A 16283-nucleotide genomic window follows, 5' to 3' on the forward strand; every position below is an offset into this window, starting at 1 on the left:
TCCAGTTGCTGAAGCTTTAAGCAAAGCATTACTAATTGTGAAATTGAAGTAAGACTGTGCTGGCTGTGAGTGCTGGGAACGGAAACCCTGCAGTAACTAGGTCGGTCGATGGCTGTGGTATTGTGAGTGCGCTACACAGTAACTGCACTGCAGGAGTGACCTCGGCAGCTCAAGGAACTGTTGACTATTAGTAGCAGTGATCATTCTCCACAGTCTGTCTCCTTCTGTGCCATTGCTAACCCATATGGTGTATTTTTAATCCCTAAAATTGTTTTTTTCCTGACAAGCAGCTCCCCTCCTTTCTTCTGCTGCCACGGTGGTGTGGTTTAACCCCAGCCAGCAGCCCAGCCCCAGGCAGCCGCTCACTCACTCCCCCACCAGTGGGACCAGGGAGAGAATTGGGAGGACAAAAGATGGAAAACTAATGGGTTGAGATAAAGGCAGTTTAATAGGCAAAGCAAAAGCCACACACGGAAGCAAAGCAAAGCAGGGACTCCATTCACTGCTTCCCACGGCAGGCAGGTGTTCAGCCCCTCCAGGAGAGCAGGGCCCATCACACATGATGGTTACTTGGGACGACAAACCCCATCACTCCAATTGTCCCCTCGTCCTCCTTCTTCCCCCCACAATACATACTGAGCATGATGTCATACAGTCTGGAATATCCCTTTGATCCGTTGGGGTTCCCTGTCCTGGCTGCGTCTCCTCTCAACTTCCCGGGCACTTCCAGCCTTCCCACTGGTGGGGTGGCACAAAAAGCAGAGGAGGCCTTGGCTCTGTGTAAGCCCTGCTCAGCAATGACAAAGACACCTCTAAATTATCAACCCTGTGCCCACCACAAATCCAAAACAAAGCCCCACACTAGCCACTGTGAAGAAAATCAACCCTGCCCCAGACAAAACAAACACATTCCACCCCGTACTCCGTATCATTCACATCATGCTTGGGTCCCACACTATTCAGCACAACTTCATTCTCCACCACCCCACCTCCCACCCTTGGATATAATACACAGATGTCATTCCCTTAGTCTATGGATCGCCCTTGCACAATGTCCACAAAATGTCCTTTGAGTTAATCTAGTTTGCGACTTCGGGCTCAATCTGTTCTGGTGGCTACTTGGGACAGGAAAGGCACTGTGTAAGGTGGAGTTCCTGGGCACCAAGGCCAGCTTAGATCAGGTCACTTCTGCACTGCAGCTGCTTCTTGGGAGGCTTCTCCTCCATTGATTTGGGTGGTTCCTCTTACAGTAATTCCTGTAACATACAACTCAAATCATGGCTTACAGCAAAGGTGTATCCATTACAATCTCCACCCCAGGTCCTTTTGGACCAGGTTACAGGGTTTAACATTGCAATGACTCCTCCCCTTGTCCCCAACCTGGCTGAAACAAGGGGTTCCTTCTATAGCCCACCATTGGCATAGTCCACACCACAGTCCTCTATGGGCTCCAGGGGCACAGCTGATTCACCATAGTCTTCACCATGGGCTGCAGGGGAATCCCTGCCTCCCCTGTTCCAGTGTGGGGTACCACCACAGGAGGCAGTCCTTGAACTTCTCCAGCATGGGTCCTTCCCGTGGGCTGCAGTTCACAAGCTGCTCCAGTGTGGGTCCCCTCTGGAATCACAGGTCCTGCCAGCAAACCTGCTCCAGCACAGGCTTCTTACGGGGTCACATCCTCCTTCAAGAATCCCCCTGCTCTGTCATGGGGTGCTCCACAGGCTGAAGGGGGATCTCTGCTCCACCATGGACTCTGACTCAGGACACAGTCTGTTCCACCCCAGTTCTCACTGGAGTTCCAGTGTGCCCAGTGCAGCGGCACAGACACTGCAGTGACACCCTGGCCACCTGCCAGCCCAGGCCCATCACCATGGCTGTCACCAAAGTGCTCCCAGGCACAACACAGTGAGGTGATCAGCAGCACAGCAGCAGCGACCACCAATGAGCACCAGAATGTAATTTACAGGCAGGCAAGCGAGCCCCGTGGCAGGCATAGCAGCCTACTCATTACTAGCTAAACTGCAATAACAGCTATAAATTCAGTCTAGTACATCCCAATGAAAATCTCTGCCCTTTGTGCCGCACACTGGGCTGCCTTGTATTCAGAGAATCCCTTGCTCAGGGATTAATCTGCAAACGTAGTAGCTAGTTTCACTTTTTGGACTAGCACGAGGACAGTGCTGAAGTGTTGTGCCTTTGCAGGTATAAGGGAACAACAAACGCAGCAACCAGGCAGCTGCTCTCGTGAGGTGCTCTATGGCCCAAGACTGCAGTAGCAATGTGTTATTTAATCCTGGGGCAAATCCAGCTTGTTACTTCATGGTAGAAGCTTCCAGATACATTCTTCTATTTGGCCTTTAGAGACTTGTTCTGTCTGCACTTTTATACTGTTTTCAGTAAAGAATTACCTGCTAGCTAAATGAACACTGAACTGGTGAGAGCTGAAGGTTTGTCTGTTCACAACTTGTTTGTCTGTTGTCTTTACCTTAGGAATACTGAGCTGACCTAGTATACTCTGTATCAGCTTGAGAGAACGGGCTAACTGGCTGGAATTACTGTGTAAGTAATCTTGTTGTCATAGCAAGTTTACAGAGCTCTGTAACATCACAGGCTGCTGCTGGTACCTATGAATCTGTACTGCTGGTACAGCACATTTGAGCTGAGTTCAGAGGCTGCTTTCCATTCTGCTCTGACTTCCTTACCTTTGCGCCTTCTGTTCCCCCTTGACCGTGTTCCCTGTTTAAATGTTGGTCTGTAGCCAATACCAGCCCATTTTCAACTGTCTGTTCCTGAATCCACGGTCTCATCACTGTGGCATTTCAGCACTGTAAAGTTTGACCATGACAGATTAATCTGCCCAGACTAGCCAGGAGTCCTGGTTCCCATCTTGTAAAGTGAAAGATTCAGGAGGTCCCAGGAAAGAGTCGTGGACTTGCGGCCAGGATTAAGAGGAGGGACAGAAGAAATCTCACCTGGGACACCCACCAATGATGGATCAAGAGCAAAGAGCTGAGGCATTCTTTAAAGAAAGGCAGAAACATAGGAACCTATTTCTGACAGCTCTTGTTACTTGTTTTTCTTCCCATGTCGTTGTACTTTAGCTAACAGAGCCCTTAGGGACCAGATAAGAGGAACCAGCTATGAAACATGGCAGTGTGAGGCTGTCTCAAGGAAGAGGCCAGATAAAGCCTGGCAGGAGGTTTTCTGGAGTGAGAAAGAAGATGCTCAGCCATCCTGGTATCACAATGGGATCTGGAAACTTCATACTCTAAGTAGTGAGCAGGTTGCTGAACTTGTAGATGGCAGTGACTTCATATTTCTGACCTGGAGCTCACACAATGTGATCCTTGCCATTTGTCTTCTTCCTCCTATTCCAGACCATGTCCATTTTGTTGCCACCAGTGATACTCCAAGTATGTGTGTTCTGTGACCAAGTGGCTTTTGTTCCAGGCTATTCTGCCTTATACTTCTTACACTCCAGATAGGTTGCAAAGCTGAAGCCACCCAACAACATGTTGACAGCTACATCCCCAGGGCTCAACATGCGTCCTCATGGCTGTGGATGGCAGCGTTCCTTCATCTGAGAGAGCCTGTTTAAAGGTGCTGGCCTCCAAGAGGGGAAGGACACAACAGCAGAAGAAAGGTCTTGGCAAGGTTTTGACTTCTTCAAGTAGAACTACACTGCAATTGCTTCCACTGTGCATCCCAATAAGCACTGCAGAAAACACCTCACAGTGCAGAGGATTCTGCTGGGGAGCAGAGACTTCCTTGGTGTGGGAGCAGGGGTGGGCACTGCAGCTGGACATGTATCAGGGCTCATCTTACTCTCAGCTGTTTTCTAGCACAGTGCAAAGCAAGATAGCTGAGGCCTGAGATAATCTTGTCAACCCTGGAAAGTTGCTGGATTTCTGTCTGTGTTTTCAGTACATTGGGATAATGTTCACTAGCTTAAAATAGCACGTTCTTAATTTAGCTATGGGAGAACAAATGGGATTCTAGTTTTTGAAAATACATACAGAACTTTTGGACCAGATTTTCTATAAACTGCAAACTGGAATCTTTGTTTCATTGCAGTTTACTTCCTCTGCTGAACCAGCACCACCTTCCATTTCAAAAACTACTGCTTGAGCCTTCTCATATCCCTCCCTCTGGGGAGCTGCAGTTGTTCAAAGTCAGCAAACAATGGTGATTCTGTGAAGCTGGCCTGTCTCGTCCCCTCACTCTTGAAAATTGCCTCTTATTTAGAGAAGATTGCAGTGTTACCCTGCTGTGGTGCATTTATTACCTGTCCATCTTTTGCTCTCTCAGTGTTCCTGCATGTATTTTAAGACACTAGGATGTTTCTAGAAAAACTGCTGCTTCCATGTATTGTTTTCTTCGGGATAGTCAGGCATTGTGCTAACAATCCAGATGAGTGACTCCAAACCGTGCTTTCAGCTTGTATAAAAGAGAGGTCCCAGCTGACCAAGCTGTAAATGCCACATTATTTGGGTTCAGTATTTGAAGTCTGGTTGTTACATTGCTCCCATGTGTGTTACTGGCTATGGAGGTCACCCTGACATGTGAATGGGCCAGTTGAGCTTAAGAATCTTTGATCCCCTGCTCATTAGCTTTTGAGAGAGTGGTGGAGGAAGGCTGCTATTTAAATAAGTGTTTGTTCTATTTGAAGCAGCTGAATTGCAGTCTGGGGGTGTAGTATGGCCACTCCCAAAGCAGCAGGCAGAACAAGCTGAGACATCACTTAGCACTGTATTTTAAGATTTTATAGCCCAAGATGAGATGCATCCAAATGAAACTGGAAGGGCCGAGGCCTAGGAATGTGGCTGTAGGTAAGAACCAAAAGAAATGCAGTAGGTGCCAGCCATGGCAGTTGAGAACTGTAACAAGCCTTCCCCAGTCAGAACAGTGTTTTCCTTCTCCCTGGAAGAAGGATGTCCCTTCGACAACACCTTACACTACTGCAGGTTTTTCATGACAACAGTGTTCCTCCTTTTCCGTCTCAAGATAATCTGTCTTTGAAACAAAATAGCAGCAGTTACTTCCATTTCTTGTTGTATGTGAAGAGGGAAAGAAGTTGCTAAAGTTAGTTTCTAGTAGGAAAGAAGAGCCCCATTTTCTTTAACTTAAGAGTTGAGTTGTTCTCTAAAAGATTTTGCCCGTGTTACTCACAAAAAGGCTTTGTCATCAGCATCAGACTCCCTCTTGCTTCAGTTTATGTAACAAGATGCTCAGGTCACTTGTCTAGTGCTGTCTGCTCTGCCACCCATTAGAATTTATTAGCATCTTCTCTGTATTATTAGCCAGTGGCTGTTTATGCACAAATAATTCTTCCTCTAAGTAAATTACACCTTTGACCTCCATAATTGGACAGCAGGAGCAAGGTCCATGCTAGAAGAAGTAGAGGCCTGTTGTCCTCAGTGATATTTTGATCTTCTATTTTTCATGCACCTCCATCTGCTGCTGTGGCTAGGCTCTGTCATCCAGCACACAAGTTAAGGAACACAGCCTTGGCAAGAGTAACAGCACTATAGCTCAGACACTTGTTCCACAGTGTAACAAAACCTGACCAACTAAGCGGCTCTTGAAATGAAGGAGAGCTGTTCTGCTTGGCAGGAGCTGGGAAATGGAGGGAACTGCCATTGCAGTGAATTATGTGGAGGTCTGTGTTTTAGGGCTATTACAGGACCTCTAACAGCCATGCACCGGAGCAAAGCAAAGGGACCCAGTGACTCATGGGCTTCATTCCCCTGCAGGAGCAAGTTACACAACCCCCTTCCTGAACGTTGGGTGCCACAGTGCAGGCAATCCACAGCAGCTGACTGGAAGACAGTTAAACAGAGCTAACCACTTCTAGTCCTTCTTCAGCACTGCTCAAGAGTAGATAGACTAGTTCTTGTGACATCCTGCACCCGTAGACATAAAAACATTAACTCTCCATTTGCCTGTGTGATGGTAACAAAGCAGAGAAGGCAAATAGCAGCTGACTAAGGTGGAACAGTAGTTCTTTAATCCTGCACTGCCCAAGGTAATGGGAGAATGGGGCTGGGAGAGGTTGAAGCCATTTTCCAGAGCATCCTTGAGCTCCAGCATGATTGTTTGAAGTCAGGTTCATAATTCCAAGCATAAGCATTCCAGTGTGGGTGGGTGCTTAAAAAGTGCTTCACAAACTGCAACCCCTCATTTATTTTATTGAGATTTCTCTAATTTTAAATTAGAAAAAATTCAGAAATTTTTCTAAATTTATCCATTTTTGGGTATCTAAATTTGGCACTGGGCCCTCACTTCAGATGTGCATTTCTTAGAGTACATATTGGTTCAAAGGTGCAGTTTAGAATTACACAGGGACAAGAACCAGGGAAACAGACAATGGAATTAGTAGCCACATCTGAAGGATTAAGAGCCTCCTGAGGGTAAATTCAGAAAGATTCAGAGGCAGCTTTTTAATCCCTAGGGGAGAAGCTCAGCCTGATCAGCCTGAGTGGTGTCAGGTGTTCCCTCTGGCTGGCACACAGGATGGGAATGAGAACCACTCCATCTGAGCAGAAGGAAGGCCACAGGAGTCAGCTCTCCTGTCCAGCACTGCCCTATTTAGCCCAGCCACCATCTAGAGCAGAGTACAGGTGCAAAAGCACAGCACTTTAGATGTGTGAATGGGACATTGGTTGGACTAAGACTCAAGTTCCTGAGTCTATTCATAGCATTTGCTGAGTGGCCTTGCGAAAAGCTCCCAGAGTGACCCCAAACCATGGGAAATAAATCTAGTCTCTGATTGATGTCTAAAGCAACACTGACTTGTATTTCTCATAATGCTTGTTGATCTCAGCCAGCTCTGTGCACACATACCTAACTGATGAGTTCGCACTCTGAGTGATGGTCCAGAGCTGTGACCGAATTTTCCTTTGGTTTTTCGACTGCGTGAAGCTTAGAAATGCTGGCCCCAAAATCGGTGTGGTCCTTCCTTACCTTCCTTGTGGTGGGATTCTGCTAATTTGCAACACAGATAACCTTCCTGGGTTGTAAAGCCTCTCAACCTCCTACTTGGGAAGACCACAAGCGGAGAAGCCAATGTGATGGTCTGTGTGCTCTGTATCCTCACCACTTGCTGACTTGCATCAGGTTGCTTTGTTTGCTTCCCTGCAGGACTGAGTCTATCAGACTAGAAACCCACATGGACCCAAAGCAAAAGAATGAAGTCCAATCTAAACTTTCTGAAGCCAAATGAGATTTTTTTTTTCTGGAGATGGTAACAGAAGGGAGCAGGACTCTTTGCAAGAGGGAGTGACAACCTGTGTGGTGCACACAGCAGATCACAGAGTCAGTCATTCCTTTTGACCATCATATGGTACAGCTTACACTGCTGGCTGACATGGGGTCATTTACTAGCTTGTCTAACTATCAAAAAAAATAGGGGTGGCATTGGCAAATATTGCTACTCTTGGAACATAAGTTTATCCCTGGGATAAACTTATCCCAAAGTTTCTGTAATTAATTCTTGTGTTTCCTATTCTGACATAATGAAGGGGGTAATCAATTGGTTCACTGACAGTTGACTGCTGAAAGTTGAGCCTTGTTTGGTCTAGGGGAAAGAAGCAAACTGGAAAGAAGCAGAAATCTACATGTTTTCAATTAATAAATACATAACTTTTGGTCAAAGTGCAATTTGACTTAATACATCCACATACAAGTGCTCTCCTGTACAAAACCACTACCTACGTCCATCTGATTTTCCAGTTGACTCTTTTCATCTGCAGCTACTTTTTTTAGCTCAAACCTGACATTTAAACTTGCAGTTTAACGGTGGCAAGAATGGTGAATGTCTGGTGAACCTGAATGTTAGTTTAAGAAAACAGACTGTAGTTCTCAGTTAGTTCCACATCATTACAGCAACTGAAGCTTCATCAGGTTTTAAAATACTGTTAAAAAAATTGAACTTCTGCAGTTTTTCAGCAGGGTGTCTTACCTGTCTCTTTAGTAAGAAATTTAAACTTGTGTGAAACTGGTCTTTAGGCAGTGTTGTTAGATAGCTTTCAAGAGAATTCAACATTACTTATAGAGGAAGGGTCTTTAATCTTAACTCTTGTATGAACCATAGAATCATAGAATGGTTTGGGTTGGAAGGGACCTTAAAGATCATCTCGTTCCAACCCCCTGTCACAGACAGAGACACTGTCCACTAGAATCATATGGTGTGAGCCAGGGAGCTTGGGGATGTGGATAAGCCCTGCTTCACAGCTTCCAGCTACATGCAGCCTACGGAAGAATTGAGTTGGCAGATTGTTAGCTAAGTAGCTGAGCAGGTGGGAAAATATTTATCTGAGCAGAGATTATGCTGTAGAAAAGTACATTTTGCTAATTATTACCAGTAGCAAAAACCGTTACTGCCTTTTACGTAAGTGAATTATGAATGACCTAAAGTTAGAAACAGTGTAGGTGAGTTGTTACAATCTGTATGCAAATAAAGGTATTGCGTGAAGTGCAAAGATTTCAAATATTAAAAGAGGAAGCACTGAAAAAGTTGTACTATTTCCTGTTGAGGAAGGGAATTCTTTGAGTGTGCTTTAACTGCCTGCGTACCAAATTTGAAGGAATTCTGCTCTTAGGAGCCTATGCCTTTGCTAGTTTGGTTTTTAAGCTGATCAGAGTCATCTTAGCTCAACACAGCCGTAACTGCCTGCCTCTGAACATCAGATTCCCAGCAGCAGTGGCCAGAAAAGCACATAGAGTTTCCAGAGCCGGCCCTCCTCCTCGTGTGCAATGCAGGCCAGGCAGGACAGGTGCCCAGGCTCTGCTCTCCGCAGGCTCCCGGGCATCGAGGGCAGCCCCGCCTGGTCCCTCTGCATCTCCAGCACAGCGCAGCTCCCGCTGACCACCCTGCGGGTGGGTGTCTGAGCGTGGCCCCAAGCTCCTCGTGGGGCACAGCGGCACTCGGGCACTCGGGCAGGGAGCCGAGGGTGCCCGCGAGCTCTGGTTTTCCTCACGGGAGCGTGCAGGGAAGCTCCAGGAGCAGGGGGCGAGGTGTCCTTACAGGAGCCGCTGGACCGCGGCTCTGCAGTGCTGACATACCCCGAGAGCCTCCAGAGCCAGTGCCGGCCTTGGCGCTGGCATAGCCAGGGGCCCGCCGAGGTGCTGTGAGGGCTCCTTGGTGGCTGGCAGGGCTCTGCGATCCAGCAGGGAAGCTGTCTGGAATGTAGGGCATTGGGACAGCCGCGCGAGGCCAGGCGCGCAGCTCGGGAGCACCGCAACGCCTCGAGGGTGGAAACTGTGACAGCTCCGGCAGAGCCAGGAGGCGGAGCCCGGCTCGGAGCTGAGCGCTACCGAGCAGCAGGGAGGGAGCACAAGTCCGCCTGACTGTGTGTGAAATTTTGGAGGTGTGACATTGGAGAAAGAGGAGACCAAAGCCATCTTAGAGTGGAGAAAGCAGGGAACTTTTAAAAGTTTGCCACTTCCAATTATGGCGTTTTAGCTTTAGAAGTGCTACTGTAATTTTTGTGCCAACCACTATTGATTTAAGAAAAATTTAATTTTTCCCTCAAAATTTTCTCCTAAAAAGAGAATGGAGAATTTTAATATTCCAGTGCTGTTTCCATAATATCTGCCCTGGGGAAAGACAGGAGTTCTTCAGAACTTCATGCTCTTATTAGTGTGTTTCTGAGTTAAAGGGCATTATTAGGTTTATTAAATTTTAGAGAAAAATATGAATAATATAAATATAGCATACATTTTTTAAAAATGAGACATGTATTTGCCTTGTTTTGCTTCCTGCTTGTGGTAATGATTTGTTCCTCATTTCAGTCTCCTCTCCTTTTAAAATTATAAAATATTGTATCCTATACACAAAAATGTTAATAAAAAAGTCCAAGAAAGCTTATCATACCATATGGGATATTTTACATAATCCAGGTTAATGCATGCCAGCATAGTCTAGCAGCTATCCGTGACATGACAAGTCAATTTGTTTTTTATCAGCAGCTCACTGACAAACCGATCTTAGTTTTACAATCATTTCTGACTAATGATACTGCTTATGAAAACATGGGTAAGGAAGGCTTAGGATCAAAGAGTAAAGCGCAGATTTCACAATGTTTCCTTGGCAAAGCAAGGTGTTGATTTAGCTGCTGCATTGGAATCTGCAAACCATCATTACGAGTGTTTTTCTTGGGATTACTTTGGCTAACATTTTCTTTCCTGTCTTCGTGTGACAAATCTTTGTCCAAGACTAGTGATCTGAAGTTGCTTTAGTCTGGCTGAGCATTTTAATAGAGCTAAGGATTTTGTCTAGAGAAGGACACAACTCTTTTCCATAGGATTATTCCAGGTCCAGAAACAGTCCCATTTTATATCTCAGAACAGGTGCTCAAAAGCTTGTTTACAAAGCAGGGGGTGACCAGGGTGTTGATCTGAGCTGGGATTTTGAGTGCTGTTCCAAAGCAGATGTATGGGCACAGCAGCTATTCCACATCCCTCCCCAGCTGTCCATGCCCAAGGCACCCACCACTTTTAGACAAGGCAGCAGCTTTCAGGCTGGGAATGGTGAGTCCAGCCAGTGATTTCTGGGTAGTAGGGGGCTTTTACTCTGCTGCTCTCCTGTGTGTAGGAAGCAGGAAGCACAGGATTTGAGGACAGAATTGTCAGCTGTCCTTCTGGCATCCTTTATTCCTCCATCCTTGGAGAGCCAAGTCAGGCTGGAGAGAGATTGCTTTGCACCCCTGTGCCAGTAACAGAGGAGCAGCTCAGTGTGTATTAGAATGCAGATGCTGAGCCATTCAGCAGCTCTGGCTGCAAGCAGAGGAGGAAGAAATCACAGAGCTCCTGGTGAACTAACTCTTCTGGATTAACTTTACTGATGAAGCTTTGTTGATGAACAACGTGAAGGGGTAGACAAGAATATAAGATAGCAAATATCATCTAGATATCTGCCCAAGAACCACCCCAAAGGCACAGCAGCCCAGACCAGTGTGAGGACCTTGGCACATAGAATGGGTGGTCCTACAACTGCAAACATGCTGTCCACTGCCACTGTTAGGGGTAGCAAGGGTATTAGTCCAAGCTATCCAATTTCTAAACTTTCCATTCCTCAGTCTATTGCCAGAGGGGCACCAGAAGCAGGTGGTGGCAGGGATCTGCAAGCCTGGAGGTCACTTACAGCTTTGAAAGTCTGAGATTCTCTATTCTGGGAGACTGACATGCATCTGCCCATTCAAAATACTGTTTATTTGAAACCTGTCTGTTTTCTTCACTGTCAGACTAAGCTTTTCATGGTTACTTGGGTTGGCGAAAGGATTCATTTAACTTGTGAAATGCCTGAAGGTCTTGGAGGTGAAGAGGTGCAATGCTCCTGTCTATTAATTGGTCCTGGCATTGGCAAATGGTTTGAGGAGCTATTTAGTGTGGCTGAAGGGCAGAGCTGGAGTTCTGCCGCAGGGTGTTCCGTGGCAGCGTGGCATAAAGGGAAGGCCTGTGGCGTAGGGATGTGTGAAAAAGTACTGTTGTGAGAGAATATTTAATGCAAACAGTTGTGGGGCTGTGGTTGGGCTTGAGGTTACGGGGCTGGGTGGGAACACAGCAGTAACACCACGTGGGCTCAGGGAACTGTTTTTGTAGGTCCCTACTAATCTCTTGCTGGGTTAGTGGTTGCATGTGTCTTGTCTGCCATTCCACAGGAACAACTCCCTTCAAGTCATCACCTGTGTGACCAACAAGAACTCAAACATCTTTCATTTCTTTGTTTCTTACTGCTCCCCAAAGTGAGGAACCGGACAAACACCAGCACAACACTCTATCTCCCCAGCTAGGCACTGGTTTCATGGTGTCTCGATACTCTGCTGTACAAAAGAAATAGTTCAGTATTTATGGCAGCAGTGATGCAATTTTCATTCTTCTCAGCTCTGCAATTACACTCCCATAGTCATCTCCCAAGCTTGGAACATGGGAGATACTGGGTGGAAAAAATTAGACACATACTTTCTGCACAGGAGGACTGTTGGCATGGGCCTTGTTTTGAGGTGCTTATAGCAGTGAATGAGTGGGAATCACTGGGATGAGTGGAAAGACAGGGGACTTGCATGGGATAGGAACATGGGCTGGCCTAGGACCAGGGTGTACAGGGGGATAGGCAATACTAATTGCAGTGCTAAATGTGTAAATGTATTACTGATGTTTTACACAGTGGCTTTTGTCTGTACTGGAAGTAACTGACTGTCATCTCAGAGCCTCCCTGGCTGAGCAGGAGTGAGCACTGAGCGTGCAGGCAGTGGGACAGCACCCAGCTGGGCACGGGGCATGCAGGACCAAGCACAGCACCTGGCTCTGAGGAATGTCCATTCCTTCCCCATCCTCCTGCCTCGCCACAGCAGAGACACCCAGGGAAGCACTGCCAGCCTGAACAAAGGGCTAGGATGAGCAGCATAACTGTCCAAAGGAAAGGGGGATCTACAGAGTCAGCCAGGAGGGAGAAAATGAAAAAAATAACTGGAGGGCAGTAGTATTTTTTTGCCAGGGCCCTTCCTATGCAAGTGCCAGTGCAACAACCCATGTTGCAGATGACATTTCCTGGTGCAGGTGCCATTTCAAACAGGTGATGGGAAGAGGAGAGGCTGAAAGAGACTGGTCCTGGAAAAATGCCTTCCAGCCTAAATGAGTGTACCTGCTGATTATCCCAGCAGAGCAGCTCAAGTCAACATGACCCACAGGACTTTTGGTAGGATAATGAAAGAGTCCAGAGTAATGGGAAGGATTTTAGAAAATTTGGGTGTGTTGACTGTATTTCTGTGAGATGTCTTTTATCATAGAACAACAGAATTATGGAATCATAGAATGGTTTGTGTTGGAAAGGACCTTAAAGATCATCTCATTCCAAGCCCCCTGCACTGGGCTGGGACACCTTCCATTTGACCAGGTTGCTCAGGGCCCCCTGGAACATTGCCAGGGATGGGGCAGCCACAATTTCTCTGGGAAACCTGTTCCAGTGCCTCAGCCACCTCACAGTAAAGAATTTCTTCCGTATATCTAACCTAAATTTCCCCTCTTTAAGTTTGAACCCATTACTGCTTGTCCTATCACCACAGTTCCTGACCAGGAGTTCCTCTCTGGCTTCCCAGCAGGCCCATTCAGGTACTGGAAGGTTGCCATGAGTTCTCCACACAACCTTTTCTTCTCTGGGCTGAACAGCCCCAACTTTCTCAGCCTGTCTTCACAGGGAAGCTACTCTAGTCCCCTTATCAATTCTGTGGCCTCCTCTGGACTTCCTCCAACAGTTCCACATCCTTCTTCTGCTGGGGGCACCACAGCTGTGTTCAGTACTCCAAGTGGGGTCTCACGAGAGCAGAATGGAAGGGGAGAATCATCCCCTTGTCACATGAAGAGACTTGGCTGTACTTTCATCTTCATTTCATCCAGCCTTTTTTTTTTTTAATGCTATTTCCATACACATCTTCCCTTTTACTTACTGCACCTTAGTGCTTTTTTTGGCATACTCAAAAAGCAGATTCTGCAATAGTTACTGAACTCACTCTTCTGCTTTTCCTCACACATTCCTAGTAACGTCACCTTTCCTTTTGCTCAGCATATTTGTAATCCTGCTGAATGGTTTCTGCCATTACATTCTGTGCATACTTGCATCAGGCTCTGCAGTGATGTCACTCAACAACACCTCTTTTTTTTTTTTTTTAAGCTTTCTGACCACTAAAACTTTTCATAGAAATCTCAGAATCTGTTCTCCCTCCTTGTACGGAAGGATTTGTTTCATCTCTGCTCCATTTGTTGCACAGCTCTTCATAACGTTCCTTGTGTTGGTTACTAGTTGCCAGTGTGTACTCATCTTTGTCTTAACCCAAATGTGTAAATCCTCTCTTTTACCCAGTGATACCCTCCCCATGTTGCATTCAGGGTTTTTACTGTTGTCCACAGTTTAATGTTGCTCTCTTCTCTCCGATCAGTGATCAGGGTAAGGGATGCGGTGCTTAGACTGTCCTCTCCCTTCCTATTCTTCTTCAGCCTCCTCCTCTGGTCGTTGTGGCTCATCTTCACCTCTTCCCTCGTTCAGATCTGAGCCCTTCCCCAGACTGTTTGGCATAGGTGTCCAGGAGCACTAATCATGGACTTTCTTTGGGTTTTTCCCCGTGTATGAACTACTTGAAAACCTTTGGGTTTTCCTTAATTTTAGAAAAAAGCTACCACGCTCCCCACAGCAGAGGAAAGTTTCCAGGCACAAACTTCCCAAAATAGCTAATACCTTTACCTGGAAGAATGCACGGACCATTTAGGTGGCCCAGTGCATCGGTGCAATGTGTCTGAAAAGTGCCCAGCAGTGGTATTCAAATCCAACACCACCAGCAAAACACATGAACATTGGTGGATACATGCCAAAACCTTCACACAGGCTTCTAATTTTAGGTTTTAACCTTTCCAGTGCTCTGAAGAAGCCTTCAAAATCTCCAAAATCACCGACATGTTTGGAAAACATTGGCCTAAATGCTTTACAAGCCCTTTACATTGTTAAAAAAGTATTAACAAAGCTTTATAGAAATGAGTAATCTTTAATAATTGGTTTCAGCTTCTCAGACAGCATGCAACTGCTTATTTTGAGAGAAATGCTTGGCACAGCTTGAGAAAAAACAGCCAATGCCCCTGCTAGCAGAGGAATGAAGAGCAATAGGATGTAGTGGCAACTCAAGTATCCTTAATTTCAGACATCCTCGGTGACGTTGGCTTTCAGAGCTGGAAGTGCCTGGATGTGACCACATGCATACATGAGCACATTATGAAATGACTGATTGCTCAATGAGTATTTTGAATTAGTATTTTCTTTTTAAATGCTCCATTTACCCTCTTCACTCAAGATATTTTTGCCACGTGCAGTTTTTATTGGAGTAAACGTAGTCCCTTCAGATAGCTCCTTCAAGCCAGTTCAGAGGTATCTTGATCCTGTTTTGATTTTTTCCTTCCTCTGACTCATTCCTTTAATCCCAGTTATGTTTTCTCAAGTGAACTCTATGTATTCATATTGACCCCAAGAGTTACAAACTCAAAGAACTGGGGCAGACAAGAGGAAATACAGGATAAGAAATCTATTTTAAGCAAAACATTTTTCTTAGGTCATATACTTTTAGATTTAATGTCTTTGTAACAAGTAAGACTTCAGATTATTAATATTTCCTATATTCAGTGAGTGAAATACATTATTGCAACAGACCTGTATTGTAGACGGTGAACTTGCTGCTGATTTTCTCTTTGCTGTCTATGTTGTTTGGGGTCCCTTTTGCTTTTCCAGGCAGAGGATGAGAAATGGACTGAATGCTCTCACTTCTAATGAAGTCTGTTAAGCAGTTCTACGTTTTAGCTCTCAGGAAAACGGTTGAAGGTTTAAGATCTATGTGGAAACATAGATCAAATGGACATTTTCCAAAATCAATTGACATTTTCAGTCTATTTTCATAACTTAGCCTTTTAATTTTTAATCAGTAATTCTAGCTGTTTTGCAAAGCTGCAATTTACCTGACCCCAGGAGAAAGCAGAGCTTGTTTAGCCTATGAAAATCTGAGCCCAGTTTGCTCCGGAGGGGGTCAGTCCTGGACTCCTGAGTACACACTGCTGCTCTTCAAGTTTCAGTGACAGAGAACAGTCAGCTACTGCCAAGAGCACACGGCCGGGTACGCTTCCCGGGAAGGGCCCAAGAGGGAATATCCTGGGGTCAGAAGATTGGGAGGTTCACCAAAAGGTAAAGATATACTATGCCTGGGATTGATATCCAACATTTAGGAGAGTAAAGTAGTGGGGAGCTTATACAAGAACCTGTATTTCTTCCTTTCCCTTGGCAGTAAGGGGCCAGAGGGGGAGGTCATCTTTCTAGGAAGGAGAACACAGCCAGTTACCTGCCTACATCAGCTCCACGACGTTGCATAAGGCCTCATTTAGTACCAGGTAATGATCTTAATTTAAGCATGCACACCCCTGCCTTTGCCTCGCTACTCTGCATTATGGGCTTGCAAGTTTGCTTATGCTAAAGGGCAGAACAGAAATAAATTTCCATACTCCCAGGCATGTTCCACCAGCCTGTGTTGGAGCATGGGCCAGTGTCCAAATACTTTGGATATGAAGTGAATTTGGGCTCCAGGACAGGCTCAGACCTGCTCATGAAATTGCAGGGTGATGACACCAGGGTCCTGCTTTTACATTTGCTCTTGACTGGCTGCCACCACTGCGACCCCCAGCTGTGACAGCAGAGCTCTCCGTGTCCCAGCTTAAAGATGACCTTGGCTTTCCGTGGTCAGCAGGGACAGGGACAC

The sequence above is a fragment of the Corvus kubaryi genome, unplaced genomic scaffold (genome assembly GCF_017639235.1).
Source record: "Corvus kubaryi isolate FWS band 111438036 unplaced genomic scaffold, C.kubaryi_AGA036_p1.0 37397, whole genome shotgun sequence".
Taxonomy (NCBI): domain Eukaryota; kingdom Metazoa; phylum Chordata; class Aves; order Passeriformes; family Corvidae; genus Corvus; species Corvus kubaryi.